Here is a 21,920-nt window from a genome sequence, read left to right on the forward strand (position 1 = left end):
GATGGAAGACTGACAGATAAATTGAAAGGTGGATAGATGAATTGATGGAATTGGCGGATGGATGGATGGATGGATGGATGGGTGGATTGAAAGGTGGATAAACTGTTAAATTTAAAGGTGGATGGATGGATTTGGATGAATAGATTGAAAGATGGATGGATGGATTGAAAGGTGGATAAACAGTTAAGTTTCAAGTTGGATGAATGGATGGATGGATGGACAGATGTTTGGATGGGTAGTTGAATTGAAAGGTGGATAGATGGATGGAGGCTCAGTGGTTAGAATGTTGCTGGTTTGAGTCAAAGCTGGCCCGGTTGGGATTTTTTTGTAGAGTTAGCATGTTCTCCCAATTGATAGACAGATGGAGACAGATTGACAGATTGATGGATGGATGAAGGACTGACAGATTAATTGAAAGGTGGATGGATAGATGGATGAATGGATGGGTGGATTTGAATGGATGGATTTAAAGATGGATGGATGGATGGATTGAAGGATGGCTAAACAGTTCAATTTAAAGGTGGATGATGAGATGGATGGATGGATGGATGAATGGACAGATGTTTGGATGGGCAGTTGAATTGAAATATTTATGGATGGATGGAGGCTCAGTAGTTAGAAGGTTGCTGGTTCAAGTCCTGGCTGACTTGGTTGACATTTCTGTGCAGAGTTAACATGTTCTCCTGATAGACAGACAAATAGAGAGATTGAAAGGTTGATGGATGAATGGAGGACTGACAGATGAATTGAAAGGTGGATGGATGGATAGATTTGGATGAAAGGATTGAAAGGTGGATGGATGGATTAAAAGGGGGATAAACAGTTCAATTTAAAGGTGGATGGTGGGATAGATGGATGAATGGATGGATGGATGGATGGATGGATGGATGGATGGATGGATGGATGAATGGATGGACAGTTGTTTGGATGGGCAGTTGAATTGAAAGGAGGACAGATGGATGGATGGAGGCTCAGTGGTTAGAAGGTTGCTGGTTTGAGTCCCAGCTTTCCTTGTTGGCATCTTTGTGGAGTTAGCATGTTCTCCCAACTGATAGACAGATGGAAAGATTGACAGATTGATGGATGGATGAAGGACTGACATATTAATTGAAAGGTGGATGGATAGATGGATGAATGGATGGATGGATTTGAATGGAACGATTGAAAGGTGGATGGATGGATAGAAAGATGGCTAAAAAGTTAAATTTAAAGGTGGATGATGGGATGGATGGATGGATGAATGGACAGATGTTTGGATGGGCAGTTGAATTGAAATACTTATGGGTGCATCCACTGCATAAAGCAAATGATTGAGCGACTGGCAGTTCATTTTACTGTGGTGACCTTTGATACATCAGAGACTAAACCAAAGGATAGTGAGTGAATGAGTGGATGGATGGATGGATGGATGGATGGATGGATGGATGGATGGATGGATGGATGGATGGACGAATGGATGATTGACAGATTAATTTGAAGTTGGACGGATGGATGGATTGATTAATTGAAAGATGTATGGATGAATAGATGAATTGAAAGGTAGATTGATGTATGAAAGGAGGATGGATGGATTGAAAGTGGGTGAATGGATGAATAAACAGTCAAATGAGAAGACTTTTATAAAGACTACAAAGCTGAACCTCAGCGCTTAACCAAACTTTGAGTGGGGCATTAGCAGACTGTAAGAATATGCATGAACTGAATTGTACAAAAGCTCAAATTCTGAACCCAGGTTTGATTTTTAAAAAGCTCTTAGCCCAGTAGTGCTCACTCCAACGTGACTATTAAAAATGTCAATTGTGACTAGAAATGTCTGCAAGGCTTCTGAAAGCATACCATTAACCAAACAAAAACAAAGTCAGACTTTTTATGGCTGAAAGCTAGGAGTCCATTTTACAGTAGCTGCACTTCTGAAGAAGCAAGTGACTATTGCAGCCTAGTTGCATGGCAAAAGAGAGCAAGTGACGAGGAAATAACAGGTTTCATGTAATGTTCTGACTATGAGAAAGAAATGAAGGAGTGCAGGAAAATAGAGCAGACTGCAAAGGGGTTGGGGGCAAGAAAGGGGTACTTCTAAACGGAAGAGGTGGGGCTACACAGTGTGTGTGTGTGTGTGTGTGTGTGAGAGAGAGAGAGAGAGAGAGAGAGAGAGAGAGAGAGAGAGAGAGAGAGAGAGAGAGAGAGAGAGAGAGAGAGAGAGAGAGAGCACAGATCCGTCCTCTGTAGATCGCCTACACAGTGTCAGAAATAGAGCTGAGTTTAAGGCAGGTGCGTACAAAGCGTCTGCATGAAACCCTGGGTGGTGCGCAAATACATAATCGTGAGAGAGGATACAGGTTGATTGACTTACGTCAAGAAGAAAAACGAGACAGAAACGTGACAAGAAAAACGACAGAAGAAGAGATCGAGATGTACGCTCAAATGACCCATCTTATCACGGTAGGGAAGTTTATCTGTTTCTTTCCAGACCGAAACATTTACGCGTAGCATTAGAACGCGCATTGCAGATGCTTTTTTCTAGTGTTGCTGACACGAGAATAGGCAGAAAAACACACGGAAAAAACAACCTGTCACAAATTAATTCAATTCCTATACATTTTACTTTCAACTCACTATTAATCGAGTGTTATGTGTCAACAATCTGTTGTGGTAAAGTGTATGTAGTTTGAAAAGGGGCCGAAGTTGTGCGATGCACTGACAGGTCGAGACTTTTCCACGCTGCATGCAGTTATGGTCAGCATGCAGAGCACATCGGGATAGAGTAGCACTGACTCACACATTAGCTTGGCGGAGAGAGAGAGAGCATGTGTGTGTGCTTCATGTCGCATTGAAATTCCACAGCCAGAGCTTTGCGAAAATAAGGATAACGCAGTGTGCGTGCGCGTTTATGTGGATGTGGGGGAACGCATCTGTCATTTCATTGAAGTGATCAGCATCCAGAAAGTCTCCCTCCCTCTCTTCCTCTCTCCTCCTCTTCCTCCTCCCTGCTGTTGCTATCTGTGTCGGCGTCGCGCAGTTGTGCCGCTGTCGCAGTTGAATTTGCAGAAGCTTGCGTGCGCGCTCTGCTTCTCCACAGCGAGCCTATTGTTGTTGTCCTCCTCCACACTCTCCTCCGAGGGGTGTCAGCTCGCGGTGCTAATCCTTCTCTGCCTCTTCATGTGTGGGGAGGAAGCGTGCGCGAGTGGGTGTCATCCTGGAGGATCGGACTAACACACGTGAGGTTGTTGGCAGGTGTCCGGTGCGTTATGCGGCTCGGAGAAGGAGTGAGTGAGTGTGCAATGAGCACAGATTGGGTGTGATAAACACGTTAGAAGATGCTCATATATTTTTTTTAAGAATGCACGTGGTTGTTGCTTCTTTTTCTCTGAAGTGCGTAAAAAGTGCGTATTTGGGAATAAGAGAGCGAGAGAAACCTATTGAGAAGACTGGACTTCATTTTATACATCACAAATTGACTGGATTTTTGAAAATTATTTTAATATCAGAACAGAGTAAACAAAAGTTGGAAAGTAGGTAGCATGCACCAAGAACGCAATACTAGTTTAAAAATATAAATTACAAATGTTTCATTTATTCCAGATTACAAAACTACCCCAACCCTACTGGCTGTTTAACAAAATGGAGAAAAATGAGGAATTAAAGAAGTAGGAAATAAAAAATAAATGAAACCATGAGCGTGCATCAAGAACATAAAGTATTCTTATTTAAACACAAATGTTTCATTTATTTCAGATTACAAAACAACCCCAATTCCACTGGCTGTTTATCAAAATGGAGTAAAAAAAGTAGGAACTAAAAAAGTAGGAACTAAAAAATAAATTAAACCATGAGTTCGCATCAAGAACATAAAGTATGCTAATTTAAAAACAAATAATTCAATTTATTCCAGATTACAAAACTACCCCAATTCCATTGGCTGTTTATCAAAATAGAATAAAAAAAAGTAGGAACTAAAAAAGTAGAAACTAAAAAATAAATGAAACCATAAGCGTGCATCAAGAACATAAAGTATGCTAATTTAAAAACAAATGTTTCATTTATTCGAGATTACAAAACTACCCAAATCCGACTGGCTGTTTATCAAAATGAAGTAAAAAAAAAAAGTAGGGACTAAAAAGTAGGAACTAAAAAATAAACGAATCCATGAGCGTGCATCAAGAAAATAATTTATGCTAATTTATAAACCAATAATTCAATTTATTCCAGATTACAAAACTACCCCAACCCCATTGGCTGTTTATAAAAAAGGAGTATAAAAATAGCAACTAAAAAAGTAGGAACTAAAAAAAAATGAAACCATGAGTGTGCATCAAGAACATAAAGTATGCTTATTTAAAAACAAATAATTAAATTTGTTCCAGATTACAAAACTACCCCACCACCCGCCCCTAAACAAACAAACAGAGTAATAAATAATGAAGCCTGAAATTTATTTTGGACATGGGAATGTTGACGACGAGTGCATCAGACAGTCCAATTTGCAATGAGAAATATTCTGACAGCTCATAAAAATGCATCCAGACATCAATGAATAAATTCTTAATAAGTCGTACCAAGAAATTAAACACATGACTTGTCCTGACAACTAGACTGGAAAGATAATTGCATAGTTTGTTTATCGCAATGTTGATTAGCCCTCAGTGCTGTGTATGGGCATGATTACTGAATGCAAATATACACTTCCTGCATGAGGGAGCTCTACAGTCTCTGACAGTGCATCACTGTAAACATTATTATCTTTACAGTTTCTCATCATTTAGTGGCTTAAATTAGTTCTTAAGTACTCAAGATGTCCTCTTCACATGGCAAACTTTTGCCAACCTGACGGATTATTACCTGCAATGATAAACAAACAAAAAAGGGCATGGCTTGTTTATTTTAATTCATTGAGACCTACCATGACCCTGCTAATGAATGATTTAGCAAAACTTGAGCAAGACTGACAGCCCTAATGTGCTGTATATACGCTAAGAGTATTCTTCTTTTGGTTTAAGTTCTTTTGTGTGCTCCGGAAACTCATTTGTTCAACTCAAATCCACTTTGAATCCTCAGATGTCTTGATTCCATAATGCTCACAGCTATTGTTCTCTAAATCAACCTTTATCGTGCCTCACATCTCATCTAGATCCAACGGCAATCTAAATGAGAGGCAATTTATTTCAGCTCAGCTCATAGAGTTATTCGGAATGTCTTTATCTCTATGAGGGAAGTGAATCTAAAGAGTGGCTATAGAGCAAAATAAAAGCACATTTTATTTGCCTTACAGAAACACACACACACGAACGAGCCTCACGTGTAATCATGTATACACAATATATAATTCCACATTGTCCACATTTGTTGACATTCATTCCTTCATTTTCCTTGAGCTCTATTTCAGAAGTTGCCACAGCGGAATGAACCGCCAGCTATTCCAGCATATGTGTTACACAGCAAATGTCCTAGCAGCCGCAACCCAGTACTCAAAAACACCCATACACACTCATTCTCACACACTCATACACTACAACCTATTTAGTTTATCCAGTTCACTCATACTGCATGTCTTTGGACTGTAAACGCAAACAAAGGGAGTTGCACAGAACTTCACACAGAAATGCCAACTGGCCAGCCACGACTCGAGCCAGTGACCTTCTTGCTGTGAGATGACAGTGCTAACCACTGAGCCACCGTACCACCCCTTTGTTGACATGTTCACGCAATTTTCAAATGAAACATGCTTTATACACATATCTGCATAGTAAGCGTGACATGAATTTTGTCATCAGAACTATACTATACTGTACTACACTGGAGGATTGGTTTAACCATACAACGCACCCTCATTTTGTAAAGTTGAAGTCAGAATTATTAGCCCCCCTGAATTATTAGACCCCCTGTTTATTTTTTGCCCAATTTCTATTTTACGGAAATATGATTTTTTCAATGTATTTCTAAACATAATAGTTTTAATAACTCATTTCTAATAACTGATTTTTTTTCTCTTTGCCATGATGACAGTAAATAATATTTGACTAGATATTTTTCAAGACACTTCTATACAGCTTAAAGTGACATTTAAAGGCTTAACTGGGTTAATTAGGTTAACTAGGCAGTTTAGGGTAATTAGGCAAGTTATTGGATAACGATGGTTTGTTCTGTAGACTATCGAAAAAAAAAATAGCTTAAAGGGGCTCATAATTGTGTCCTTAAAATGGTGTTTAAAAAATTTAAAACTACTTTTATTCTAGCCGAAATAAAACAAATAAGACTTTCACCTGAAGAAAAAATATTATCAGACATACTGTGAAAATTTCCTTGCCCTGTTAAACATCATTTGTGAAATATTTAAAAAAAGGAAAAAAAATTAAAAGGGGGGCTAATAATTCTGACTTCAACTGTATATGCTTTTATTTTTTATTTTTTTGCTTGACTTAGTTTATCCACAAGGTTGAACAAGGCTGTTGTTTTACAATCAGAAAAGAAACAGAGAATGAACAAAAACAACAACACATTTCAGAAGATGAGGAAAACAACAGGTGCCTGTTTTGTTGAGCACTTGTGGTATGGCATTAGCAGATGATTGCTGCAATTCTTATTTAAAAAGACAAAGGCATGTTTGTTGATCATAACTTTTGTAGAAAAAAGTGGAGACACTAGCTATGTTTCCATCCAAAAACGCGTATGGCCTTTATGTGCAAAACTGGATTATCGCATAAAAGACGTGCGAATAAAGCAGCGTTTCCATCCAACAAGTCAAAGCGAACAAAATCGTCACTTCCTGATTAACTGACGCCAAATATCAACAGTAAAAACTGAATTTGCTGCAGTAGGAGAGACTGCGTCAATCTTTTCTTCATCTAATAAATGACTTGCGCCTCAGAAGGCAATCCTGAAACACAGTGAACGCGCGGTGGCGTTTGAAGGTGTCAGACGCAGAGCACAGACGCTCTTGACTCTGGAGGTCAATAATAATATAATAACACTAATATTTAAACGGTAAGGCACTTTAGAATGACCAAAACAACATTTCAGATGGTTAACAGTGTGCTCAGCCTGCTGGTTTGTCCATTTACACACATTTTCATCATCACATGATCTCTTATAACAAACTCACATGACCTTTTTTAATGCGCATACTGAAATTTGTGCGGTAAAACTGTTTCCATCATAGTTTATGCGCATCTTTTCTTATTAAATAAAAAAGTTTATCCTACTCAGTTATGTGCATACGTTTTTTATGCGCATTTTCAAAATGTATGCGCATCATGGCGTTTCCATCAACCGGTGTTTCATGCGCATATGCAAAATGCGCATAAAAATAGGTGGATGGAAACATGACTACTGATCAACCCAATACTGTGTATTTAACTATCAAGCTACACTGTAAACAATAATAATAATCTTATACTTAACACTTGTCTATAACCTTATTTTTATTCATTTATGAATTACATTTCGGGACCTTGATTTCTGCTTCAACAACATTTGATGTTGCACATTTTACTCTGTAATTTAACAGAGTTTCACTGATATTTTTAGTAGCCTGAATCAATAAATTGTATGAGGAATCTGGATTTGCTACTGATGCACGTGTTTTGAGAATAATGGTCCTTAAACACATATAATGCATGGTCAAGAGTATTCATTCATTTTCCTTCAGATTAGTCACTTTATTCATCAGGGGTCGCCACAGAGGAATGAACCACCAACTTTTCCACCATACTGTATGTTTTACACAGTGGATGCCCATCCAGCTGAAACATCCATAGGCATTCATTTACACACATACACTATGGCCAATTCAGTTTATTCAATTCACCTATAGCACATGTCTTTGGACTGTGGGTGAAACCGGAGCACCCGGAGGAAACCCATGCGAACACAGGAAGAACATGCCAACTGACCCAGCCAGGACTCAAACCAATGACCTTCTTGCCGTGAGGCGAAAGTGCTAACCACTGAGCCACCGTGCCCAGGTCAAAAGTATTATTACTTTAATACTAATAATTTAAACTTTAGTGTTTAAATACTGATGAAAATGTAAATATTTTTATAGAATTAATATATTTTAATAGATTTTTTATCAGTATTTTATAAAACAAACACAAGTTTTAAAATCCAGAAACCCAATGATAATAACAAGTGGTCTTTATTATTTTTTTTCCAGAGCTGTATAGAAATTATCATACATTTGGATAATCTAAACAACAGAAAAAAAATATTCATTACATGTACAGTACCTTTATATATTACCCTAATTTACATAATCAGCTTAAACAAGATCTAATTCCAAATACTAAAAATGTAAATACAAGTATTTTGTTATACTTCTCAACACCAAACATTGTCAGAGCAGAGATCAAGGTCTCATAAGGCCATGTGAAATCATAAATAAACAGAAAACAATGATGAATCACGAGCTACGGGCAACTGTTAATTAACAGTTATTTTTTTACACTGTAATGACTCACATGAGTTGATTTATTCAGAAAGACGCTAATTAGTCTCACATTCATGAGTTACAGTTCACAAGTGAATCAGTTGGACTGGTAACCAACAGAACATTGTTAAAATTTGCCACCATTTAAATAGTACAATTTGCCACCATTTAATAGCACAAGTCAACGTTCAGTTACTAATTATACATCTACCTGTAAAACACAAGTCTCTTTCTCTCAAAAAACACACACACACACTTCCAGACACATTCAGTTTGTCTCAGCAAATAAACCGTAATCACAACCGCTCCTCCTTGACATGTTCCCCGCTGTTTTCCCCCTATAGAAAAGCGCACTTGACCACTGGTGTCCACTCATAATTGCCTTTGAAAAACATTGGATTGGGCTCTTTAAAAGGTGACAGCGGCGCGTGTCCAGGCCTACGGTGCACTGTCAACAACCACTTCACGTAGAGCAGAAGACAAGAACCCCCACCGATGGGTGAAACGCAGCCCCAGCTCAGCTTGCTAAAAATAAAAACACTAGGGGCCGACTGTACAGCTGCAAACAATTACTAACGGTTACCTTGCAAATACAAACACAATGCTGCTGGTTTTGAGTGTGTGGTTTTTCAGGAGTTTGGCGGTCTTGTAGGGCATTTAATGTCTTCATCTTGCAGGTAAGTGTGAGCTGGTTTGTCATAAACATCTGTTAAATCCTCCTCGTGTTAGCATCGCTAATGAGGCGAAGGGTGTGACAGAACAGATGCTTTCAAGTGCGAAAAAAAGACACAGAGACGAGACTGTGGAAGAAAAGGAGAGAATGAAAAGGGGGAAATGTAGGCAGCACATCCCTCCATCAAGGAGGGCAGATGTTTTCATGATTAAGAAGTTGAGACAGGCTAGTTGCTGCTTAGCTAATATATCTGCTGTTGCAGAGACATGGCTATTTGACTATAACGGCAGGGTCGATTATGTTTATTGATCTGCCACAATGGAAACAGTCTTGTGCTATTTACTACATGCAAACAGCTCTCTCGTTACGGATGGTTGACAATGACATGCTAGAGCCTCAGAGAAAACCAAGACTTGTGTGTGTTTGTGTGATGTCTTGCTTAACTTATCATCATTCTGTGAATGCTCCTGCCATCTAGCTGCTGTAATCCCCTTTTATTATCACGGATTGGCCTGTGAACAATTCCAGATAATCCCTATTAAACTGGCCTTAATAAAAATTTATAGCAACAAAGGGGAATGGATTGATGTGGAGGGGAAAGCTCCTGAAAAATGGGGTATAAACTTTATGTGTGGGTTACTGGGAAATAACATGTATCAAACATTGTTTATAGTTTAAAACTGATCCAGTTATTGAGACAATATTGGTCTAAATTGTTTATGACATTTGTATGAAAGCTTGTTTCCTGCACAGAAAAAAAAAAGAATAATATTAAAAGTATCATTTTTCCTTAGTTTAAAGTCTATATTTTATATCTCAATTCCAAGTTGTGCATCTCATAATTAAAATATTAAAAATAATTAAAATATTAAAATTAACTGCGATTTAACCTTAGAGATTAATGATTATTGAATATTATTATTAATTATTGATTCTGTAAAATTAAAAATAATTATATTTTAAAATAATAAAAACAATAATAATTCAAAAAAGAAAGAGGAAAAGAAAAAGAAATCAGAATTGTGAAGGTATGAACGTAAAATTCTAAAGTTGTTCCTTTATATTTAAGGCTGATTTATACTTCTGTGTCAAGGGCATCGCGTGGTCGCATAGCCCTTGCCGTGGGTTGTTGCTAGATTGGATATGGTTATGGCTGGAAGTTAACGAGATTTATTTATAGCGCTTTTACAATGTAGATTGTGTCAAAGCAGCTTCACATAAAAGATCACAGTAAATTGAAACCGTGTCAGTTCAGTTTTCAGTGTTAAAGTTCAGTTCAGTTTAGCTCAGTTCAGTGTGGTTTAATAATCACTACTGAGAGTCTAAACACTGAAGAGCAAATCCATCGATGCGCAGCGCTACAGATCCCGAACCATGCAAGCCAGTGGCGAGGAAAAAAATGTCACCAATTGGCGAAAGTGAAGAATTTAAAAACCTCGAGAGAAACAAGGCTCAGTTGGGCACGACCATTTCTCCTCTGGCCAAACGTCTTGTGCAGAGCTGCAGTCTAGGCGCCGGAGGCTGGAAGCTGGACCTCAGCGAAGACTCATTTTGCAGATAGCCACTAGCCTGATGGAGCGAGTGTTTACAAGTGTCGAGTCTTGTGAAGGAGCTCCAGATGAAAACATTTGTTTTGTGTTTACCTTATGATTAAAGTTGTTCCACGTCCGCCAGTTTCTGCCTCTGAATGAGCGAGTTTCAGCTATTGTAACGTTCAGAAAAAAATAAAACACCCGCGAAGAAACTCGACACAGAGGAACATAGTAACCTACTGCCAGCTAGTGTTTCGGAAGAGGTATTGCAGAGCAACACAAAGAGCATGCAGAAGTATAAATGCAGGACTACGCACAAGGCAGGCGCCGTGGGTCACGCCGATCAGATGACGCAGAAGTATAGACCAGCCTTTAGAGTTAAAACAATCCTCAATCACACAAATTCATGGAAACAAGTAAAATTAATGCCATGTACCCTCAGTTTATTAAAGTAATTGCATAAACAAAAATCAGACTACCAATGTTATATTTACAAAAAAAGTAATTTTGAGTGATTATTATTAATTATTATTTATCCTGTGTATTCCATACATTAGGTCCTGTCATTGGTTCTTGAATGTCTGTTTTAACAAATTTAATGTATTAAAATAATCAAATTATAAATATTTTAATTCCACCGAAAAGGATTTTCAAAAACAACAAAAATCTTACCGTTACAAACATTTGAAACAGTAGTCTTTGAATCAATTTTGCCAATACAAATTTTTGTTTAGCTTAGTATGGATTAATGTATGGTGTATGGAGTTAAAATTAAATGACCCCATAATTTACTCACCCTCAAGCAATCCTCTCCGTATAGGACTTTTTCTGTCAGATGACACCAGTATGCTCTTTTGTGCTGTATAATGTTGTTGAATAGTGACTTTTATTTTAAAACTTCTGAAAGCCCTTAAATTCATCGTCAAAATAACACATACATTGCCAGGGGGTTAATGCATGCTTTTACAAACTGTAACGGCTGAATGAACAAGGTATCATCTATGACGTAAAATGCGTTTGTAGCAGAAGGTCCAGGAATAGAAGTGTTACACAGGAACAACTTACCACATAGTTTGTTTACCACAGACGATGACAACAACAAGAAAACTAATTGGCTTGGCATTAATGTATAACATTATACCGTATATTACTCCTACGACGCTACATACATGTGTCTATCCATCTCCAAGTCTGCTGTAGATAATATGCATACGACCACCACTGGAAGTCAGTTTAGTTTAATGATTTTAAATATTTTTGCTACTAAAAACACATTGATCCGCTCCATAAGTCATAAATTAACCCTTTGTCGCTGTGTAGGTTAACCTGACGACTGATTTATGTGCTTTTGGAAGCTTCAAAATAAAAGTCACTATCCAACAACATCATACAGCATGGAAAAACCAGTATAAAATTTTAAACTATTCCAACTTTGTTCATCTGACAGAACATTTTTATTATTATTAAACACTGATGATGACTGGGGTCAGCAAATTTTGGGCTCATTTTATTTTTGATTGAACTATTCTTTTAATTTTCATTAAAAAAATCTCTAATAGAATGATTAAGAAACCATTTTTCTGTATGATTTCCAACTACAACATAACACACAACCTATCCACATCATATCTTGATTGCCAAATAGTCTGAAATTATGACTACTGAAATATTACAGTGTGCCATGGTCATGTTCGGTGTTGTTTGTATTGTTTGATAAGCTACAATCATAAAGGACTATTAAAAAAAAAATCACCCATTATGAGCCCGGCTTTACTGAAATGAGCCACATGTGTATATATCTAGAAATGTGAGTGAGCATATGTGCAGTGGGGTCAAAGTGCTGCTGGCCTTTACCTTTAGTATTCGCAGATGAACTCCGGGCAGGGAAGATCACAGACATCTGTCTCAAAGAGAAAGAACAAAAAAAGTGCACTGTCACAACACGGTCCATCACAACACACACACAGAATCACTGTTCTGTCTGAGCACGGCATTTCAGTAAGCACACACACAAACAAATCAGCTAAAGGAGCAAAGAGATCAAACTGAATCACGGTGGAAGACGGGAGCAAGATCTGATGTCTCCTCCGAGTAGCTCTTATGGATCTGTGGCTTCAGTCGCTTCGCAGACTCCCTGCATGGAGACGGGCAGGACTGTGCATGTTGTGCATCATCAAATCTGCATGAGCATACAGTAAGCAGGGTTGTCAGAAATGAATGTGTTTTGTGCTGAGAGTGGTACGGATACGGAGGTGAAGACGGAGCCTCAAGGGCATATCTGTGAATGAGCAAACACATCAGTCTGCCATCTTGCAGCGTGATGATGAACGCAAACAGTGACAGAGAAACAACTCCAACAGATTTATCAAGCAGTCGGCCATTAACATTTCATTTGGTAGCTCGGTAGAACAATGGATCCTTTGTAGACAGAGAGGCAAGAAAGATAACTTATAGGCATGTTTTACTGCAGTATTATGAAGGTTTCATTCAATTAAAAGTAATATGCATCTAAATATGTTCATTTAGTATATAAACACAACACACATGCACTCATCGGCCACTTTATTAGGTACACCTTAATAGTACCGGGTTGGACCCGCTTTGCCTTCAGAACTGCCTTAATCTTTCGTGGCATATATTCAAGAAGATACTGGAAATATTCCTCAGAGATTTTGGTCCATATTGACATGATAGCATCATTCAGTTGCTGCAGATTTGTCGGCTGCACATCCATGATGCGAATCTCCTGTTCCACCACATCCCAAAGGGGCTCTATTGGATTGAGATCTGGTGATTGTGGAGGCCATTTGAGTATAGTGAACTCATTGTCATGTTCAAGAAACAAGTCTGAGATGATTTGTGCTTTTTGACATGGCGTGTTATCCTACTGGAAGTAGCCATTAGAGGATGGGTACACTGGGGTCACAGAGGGATGGACACGATGCTCAATTGGTACTAATGAGCCCAAAGTGTGCCAAGAAAACATCCCCCACACCATTATACCACCACCACCAGCCTGAACTGTTGATACAAGGCAGAATGGATCCATGCTTTCATGTTGTTGATGCCAAAAACTGACCCGACCATCGGAATGTCGCAGCAGAAATTGAACCTCATCAGACCAGGCAACGTTTTTCCAATCCTCTATGGTCCGATTTTGGTGAGCCTGTGCGAATTGCAGCCTCAGTTTCCTGTTCTTAGCTGACAGGAGTGGCACCCGGTGTGGTCTTCTGCTGCTGTAGCTCATCTGCCTCAAGCTTAGACATGTTGTGCGTTCAGAGATGCTCTTCTGCATACCTTGGTTGTAACGAGTGGTGATCTGAGTTACTGTTGCCTTTCTATCAGCTCAAACCAGTCTGGCCATTCTCCTCTGACCTCTGGCATCAACAAGGCATTTGTGCCCACAGAACTGTGGCTCACTGGATATTTTCTTTTTTTCAGACCCTTGTCTGTAAACCCTAAACATTGTTGTGCTTATCCCAGTAGATAAGCATTTTCTGAAATATTCAGACCAGCCCGTCTGGCACCAACAACAATGCCATGTTCAAAGTTACTTAAATCACCTTTTCCCCCCATTCTGATGCTCGGTTTGAACTGCAGCAGATCGTCTTGACCATGTCTACATGCCTAAATACATTGAGTTGCTGCCATGTGATTGGCTGATTAGAAATTTGCATTAACAAGCAGTTGGACAGTGTACGTAATAAAGTGCCCTGTGGCAGATGATAACATTTTTAGTGGCCTTTCATATTTTTTTATATATTTTCTATTCTTATTTTAATTTTAGATAAAGTTTTAGTTATTGAAAATTTTTGATCTATTTAAAGTAATGTATTATGATTTCTATTTTTAGGCAGATTCATAGACCATTTCACAAAACTCCAAACTGAAAAGGTAAATATGTAATTTTAGCAGTAATATCAGCAGTATTGGGTAAATCAAATTATACATTATAATCTTAAGCCTATCTTAATTTTTTTTTAATAGAAAATGACATGCTTTTAAATTGGGCGGCGCAGTAGGTAGTGCTGTCGCCTCACAGCAGGAAGGTCGCTGGTTCTAACATTGACCGGGTCAGTTGGCGCTTCTGTGTGGAGTTTGCATGTTCTCCCTGCATTTGCGTGGGTTTTCTCTGGGTGCTCCAGTTTCCCCCAGTTCAAAGACATGCGGTACAGGTGAATTGGGAAGGCTAAATTGTTCGTAGTGTATGAGTGTGAGTGAGTGTGTATGGATGTTTCCCAGAGATGGGTTGCGGCTGGAAGGGCATCCGCTGCATAAAACATGTGCTGGATAAGTTGGCGGTTCATTCTGCTGTGGCGACCCAGGATTAATACAGGGACTAAGCCGAAAAGAAAATGAATGAATGAATGAATGCTTTTAAATTAGTTATGTGAAACTTTGTGTTGTGTTATTTTTGTGTTACTTTATTTATATATTTTAGCATTAAGATCAATATTAAGCTTAATATTGTAATATATTAGTTACTTACCCAACTCTGACAATCATCACTTAATCTAATAAAGTACTGCAGAAAAGCTACAGAGATTTTGAGTTATTTTGTAGAAAATGCTGTTGGATGAATCAAATCTCTAATGACTCCAGTTTTCAATTTACAATGCTTATTCCCTCCCTAATTCTCTCAGTCATTTGTGTTTCATTTGAACTCATTCGGACATACAGAAAAATGCATTTGCCAGTACAAACGAAAGAAAAAATTAATTCAAATGTCTTGTGGTTAGGAAAAATGGGTTGTGAGGGGGAAAAAAAGAGACTATAGGGATAAAACATTTTTTGATAAAGAAATCACTGTCTTTCTTAATAAGGAAGTCAAAAGAACAAGCTTCAATAACCACATTACGCACTCTTTCCCCTAAATTCTTAAATATGTCCTTGCAGGCCTATAGCAGTAGAGCAGTTCATTAAAAAGGGCTGCCGCTAGAAAAAGAAATATAAAAATAGTCTGCTTTGTCCTGTAAACTCTCCTCCTGTCTTCTCAGGCGAGCTCAGTTATGAATACTAAGGCATCTCTTTCTCATTAATTGCTCTCACAGGCAGCTTAGCTGGGGTCATCTCTGCGTTTTTGACTCAGTCCAATTAATACTAATCACAGCATCAGACTGGCTGAGCGAGGAGATTGCATTGTCAGAGCAACTGATCATCTTGGAAATTCATTAACAAAAGAATGAAAAAAGAAAAAAAAAATAGGGGAAAGTGGTATATGTGGGGATATGGTTTTCTGTGCTTAGAATTTTATTTTCTGGCCTTCAGCTTTTAAAATGTTTAAACCATTCTTAAGTAACGCTCATTAAATAAGTTATAATATGCCCCTTCTCATTAAATAAATCTCTGCAGTCCTCAGAATGTGTTTGTGCAGTTCCAAAATGTCCAACGGATCGTTTATTATAACTTTGGCCCTATGTGGATGTGAGCAAAAACACACAATTTATCTGTGTGTGACTTTAAATAAAATTAGCTACGGCTTTTCAGAGGCGGGCAGAGCTTTTATAAACTATTCTGAAACACTAGAAACAACAAAAATGAATCTCACAAGCCCAGAAAAGACTGGTGACACATTAATGCCTTATGTGCAGTGATGTACAGAGACCTTTCGAGGGGCAGGTGCTCAAAGTTGACAATTCTAGATGCAGCAGAACATTTCTGAATAGTTATCGAATACGTCTAATGTAAGCAGTTGTTGTGGAGTAATGTCTGTTAAACTCATGTCACTGGTCTGTTTCGACATTACTGTTAACACTATTAGTACAATTCTCTTCTTTAGAAAATATTAAAAGCATGACTTTAAAGTGCATACTAAATGTTTATGAATTATTCTTGCAGTGAGAATTTTCAGATAAAAACAAATGCCACAGTTCCGGTCTCAGTGCATACTAACAGAGACAATGGTAACTTTGGCCGCATTAGCCATACAGCATGATGACAAGCACATTCAAAATAAATATTTGAAAATATTCTCAAAGTATGAAATGATATACTTGTTTTATAAATGAAGAGAGAGCATGAAGTGAAAATCTTTCAGAAACAGAGTTGACACTGGAACTACTGGAATTTTATAACCACACTGTTACCGATTTTTGTAAATAACAGTATATACCTGTAGTATGAAATGTATTTTTCTGTAGGACAGTTTTGCAGTATGTTACTGTATTTTAAAGTTGCATTGTAAAGTTTTTTTGTATTTTTACAGTAAAGATATACATACAATTCTGTAAATACATATATAGTCAGATAAATGGTTCTGTAAATGTAAATCCGGTATTATGCTGTAATTGATTTACAGTAAGTTATTGGCAAACTGCTAACAGGTAATTCTTAACAGTGTACTAGAATGGCCATAGAGGTCATTCTGACCATTCATATAAAAGTCTAAGGAACTGAATGTTTTTCACAAGGCTTGAGATTTTAAAATGAAGCTTTGATTGTTTATCATCTTATTTTATGAATTCATTGCCCTACAAATGCTATCTATTTTGTAATATAACCTGTAGTTGTGTACAAGTTATTAGGCTGCACCAAAGGTGTGCAACTTAATTTGTCTAACAAGAAACATTTTATATATATATATATATATATATATATATATATATATATATATATATATATATATATATAAATAAATGTTCTTTTTGAAAGTTTGATAAGCATGTCTGAAGGTTTTGCAGTCAGAAAGCTATGTTTTTGTTAAACAAAGTTGCTAGGCAACAGAGGCACACATATTCAAAGGCACAGGAAAAGTAGCAGATTCTAAAATGGTGTCAATTTTACCATTTGTCCATTCAGAATAGAAACACGGACAACTCTTGTGTTTTGTCATACATTGGGCTACTATAGTTTTATGGGTTTTATTTTAACAAACTTATTAAATTGCTAAATTTAAAAATCAATTAAAATGTCTGCCTCAGTTGTTGTAATGTTAAACTGACTAGTTGATGAAGCAATGTAAGTGTTAAAGATATTTTGTTGAAATATATAATACTTTACCAACAATAACTGGCACATTTCCATCAAAAATGTAATTCAATGTCCTCAATGGCATGGATGTCTGTGGAGACTCTTATGTTCTTAGCTACATCCAACAACATTTGCAATGTTTTTTCTGGGGCAAACACTGTAAACATCTACACTGTAAAAAAAAAAAAAAAAAAAAAAAAAAAAAAAAAAAAAATATATATATATATATATATATATATATATATATATATATATATATATATATATATATATATATATATATATATATATATATATATGATTAATTAATCCTGACAGCTTATGTTTTTAGGTCATTGTAACTTATTAAACTGGGTTAATCATGTTCTAACTTAATTTTATAAGTTATGCAAGCTGTTTTAGCGCAGTTAAACATAATATAAGTTCAATGGACTCATAAGGTTAATTTGATTCAGCTTAAAATTCAAGGAAACCAGGATTATTTTTACAGTGTGTCTGCTACAGCGAGTAAATGCCATGGGTGGAAACATGCAGATTAAGGGCAGTAAGATAGGTCCAGTTAAAAGGCTTTCCATTTACTGTGTTATAGTTTTTCACATTTTTTTGAGTTTGAAGGACTACTTGGAACCCGATTATTGTTCTGAAAAAGCTTTTAATGATATGCCCCCTTTGAGGTGTGGGATCCAGAAAACAGACTAGGTCTTAAATGAACAGATGGACTTTGCCTTGTAGAATGGCCTAACATGGATGAGGGAGACAGACTGGCTGCTGTCTGCTCCAACGGCTCAAGGCATTTGCGAAATATCAGAAGGTATGCGGATGAATTATTTATAAGGTTCCCCGGTATATTAAATTAAAAGGAAGTGACTCATAAACAGAGGACAACACGATAGTAGATCAAGGCTTATGCAAAGCAGACCTCAAGACAGTAATTTTGTTGTCTTCTGCCGGCCAAGTCAGATATGAATGTGTCGGCTTGCCAAGCCAATATATTCACTAGAGCTAGTGGGAATGTTGGGATTTATTGTAATAAATAAAATAAAATATGTAAAATGCTAACATGATAAGATCAACTTGTTATGGCAATTTAAAATTACAATAAAATGTATATATACATAAAATGTGTAAAATAAATAAGAAATAAGTAAATATGTTTTAGTAGCTATCAGCTAGGTCATATTTCAAGATGACTTTAGAATTGTTTTAATGAATATTTTTTTGTATTCAATTCTAATCTAAAAACAAATGCTACAAATAAACCCATAAAAAGTGTATTACTACCTATTACATACAGCTGAAGTCAGAATTATTAGCCCCCCTCTGATTTTTTCTTTTTTTCTTTTTAAATATTTCCCAAATTATGTTTGACAGAACAAGAAAATTTTCACAGTATGTCTGATAATATTTTTTCTTCTGGAAAAGTCTTGTTTTATTTTGGCTAGAATAAAAGCAGTTGTACATTTTAAAAAAAAACATTTTAAGCTCAATATTATTAGCCCCTTTAAGCTATTTTTTCAATAGTCTACTACAGAACAAACCATCGTTATACAATAACTTGCCTAATTACCCTAAACTGCATAGTTAACCTAATTAACATAATTAACCTAGTTAAGCCTTTAAATGTCACTTTCAGCTGTAGAAAAGTGTCTTGAAAAATAGTGAGTTATTAAAACTGTTATGTGTACAAATGTGTTGAAAAAAACGGGGGGGGGGGAGGTGATGGGGGGATAATAATTCAGGGGGGCTTATAATTCTGACCTCAACTGTATATAACTACCTATTTCATAAGTGCTATTTAATGGTAAATAATATAAACGTATTTAAAGAACACAAAGAAGCATTTAATATGTCAAAGAAAACCAAAGAATTAAAGGTATAATTCACCCAAAAATGAAAAGTCTGCCATCCTTTCTTTCTTCTATTGAACACACAATTTTTTACAATTCTGGTAGCTGGCACCCATTGACTTCCATAGTATTTTTTCCTACCATGGAATTTTTACATTTGAATTGGAATTTATTTATAAGTCAATGGGTCCCAGCAACCAACATTTCTCAAAATATCTTCTTTTGTGTTCAACAGATGAAAGAATGTCATAAAAGTTTAAAACCACATGAGGGAGAGTGACTGGTGAGATCATTTTCATTTTAGAGTGAACTATCCCTTTGACATTAAAACATGTACACAAGTGACAAATGCAATCCTAAAGCATTGCATGAGCAAACAGCATGTCCAGTAACTGCCCTGAAACTATCATAAACCATCACACTATCTTTACCGGCCTCCGTGAAGAGCACATTACCCTACATACACTGAAGAACAGACACACAAATACTTGCATTTCTTTGGGGCAAATAACTCAGCAATTAAATATATAAAGCACATGACGCACATTTCAACTATACAGAAATTTCCTGAAGCAAACATACGTCTTTCTCCCTATATATGCAGGCCGCATTATGTTGACTGTATCCTTTTATGGCATCCTGCCATGTGCATGCATTTTCTGAGCTGCTATTTTAGTCCGCGTCTTACTCAAGCGTAACGTTCACATCTCCTCCTATTTTCAAGCCAAAGTGGAAAACATGCCTGTTTGTTACCACATTCAGACATGCCCCTTCCCAACCATAGAAATGCAATTATTCCCACAAGCTGAGGCCATTTAAGTCATAATGGTCACACTGATATCCATAAATTGGATGGCCGGTCTCACTTCGGCAGGCTGATATTTCCATTACCGCGTTCGTCACGTTTCAAGGTTGGCATGTGTATTATTATATCTGAATTTGACTTTTTTTCCCATCTCTCGAGTGCCATTGCTTTAAATTTCCTGATAAGAAACATAATTGTCATATTTATTATGAATACCTCCATAATGAAAGTTTAGTGGGAAAACAATTATTGCAAAATACTCTACAAATTAAGATTTCATAAACCTTTCATAAAAACTGAACGTGACATTTGCATAAGAAACTCATTTTTACATGTACTGTAGCATGAAATAGATGTCTTTAAAATGACAAAAGCTTATATTTATTATATTGCCTTCATATTCTGGTTTTATCTTCATGCCTGCACACAATACTGCATATAATTTAAGTTTGACCAAAATTGGTTAATTCTGTATTCTTCTATAAGCCACTTGAAAATGCTTAAAATGGCTGTATTTACAAGGACATCATTCATTCATTCATTTTCTTTCAGCTTAGTCCATTATTTATCAGGGGACGCCACAGCGGAATGAACCGCCAACTATTCCAGTGTATGTTTTACGCAGTGGATGCCCTTCCAGCTGCAACCCAGTACTGGGGAACACCCATACACTGTTCACAAACACTCATACACTACGGCCAATTTAGTTCACGCAATTCACCTACAGCACATGTCTTTGGACTGTGGGGGAAACTGGAGCATCCATAGGAAACCCACGCCAACACAGGCAGAACATACAAACTCCACACTGAAATGCCAACTGGCCCATCCGGGACTCGAACCAGCAAACTTCTTGCTTCAACCCTTGTTCAATCTTTCCACAGTTTGATAATGAGTAAAGTTTATAGTGCTTCATTTGGGATGCACCTGCATTGTGCCAAAACAGATCCTTAACCTGTTCAGTTGCTTAACTTTGTCATCAGGTCCAGTCCAGCTGCAGCGTTGAACTTGTTGATCAGTGAGGCTCTCCACATTGTCCTGTCCACTCATGTATTTGCTAGGACAACCAGCCTTTTCTGAAGAAGTTAAATGAGTTAGTGATGTATTTAATTATAAATATTGTATGTATATATATATATATATATATATATATATATATATATATATATATATATATATATATATATATATATATATATATATATAACACAGATCTGATTAATCAACTTCTCTTGCAAAGTCTGAAAGAGTAAAAAAACATTTTATCCAGGCCTTTATCTGGATAACCTGCTGTAGATGGGGTTTTGGTCAATTTATAATGGTTCACCATCTTGTAAAAAACTAATTAGTGGCTTATTGGAAGACACAAGTGAGAAAAAAAAAGACAAAATTTAGTAAACAATAATAAAATTATATAGAGCTGGATATGGATTCTGATGTCCAAGTTCAACCTAATTTAGATTAAATTAAATTTACATTTCAGTCACTGATCTTGTTATAATTTAATGAATACAGATTTATTAAAAATGCTATTAATATTTCAAAATGTACAGTGAACATCAGTTTACAAACTAAAGTTTATTTATAAACTAATTTTGAGAAGATCACATGCTAATAATTGCTTGCGGCTGGTACTGCATTATCCAATTTATGATTCACCAATCAGACGATT

The 21,920-nt window shown here is 36.7% G+C and overlaps 1 protein-coding gene across 1 annotated transcript in view; it reads left to right on the top strand.

Moving 5' to 3' along the window:
* The first annotated feature begins 2,227 nt into the window (after window positions 1–2,227).
* Window positions 2,228–21,920, top strand: part of lrrn2 (leucine rich repeat neuronal 2) — a 105,478-nt gene continuing 85,785 nt past the window's right edge. Inside the window, exon 1 of the mRNA XM_056468499.1 lies at window positions 2,228–2,439. The gene's annotated coding sequence lies outside the window, so the exon portion shown is untranslated. The remainder of the gene's footprint in view (window positions 2,440–21,920) is intronic.

The sequence above is a fragment of the Danio aesculapii genome, chromosome 11, assembly GCF_903798145.1.
Source record: "Danio aesculapii chromosome 11, fDanAes4.1, whole genome shotgun sequence".
Lineage (NCBI taxonomy): Eukaryota > Metazoa > Chordata > Actinopteri > Cypriniformes > Danionidae > Danio > Danio aesculapii.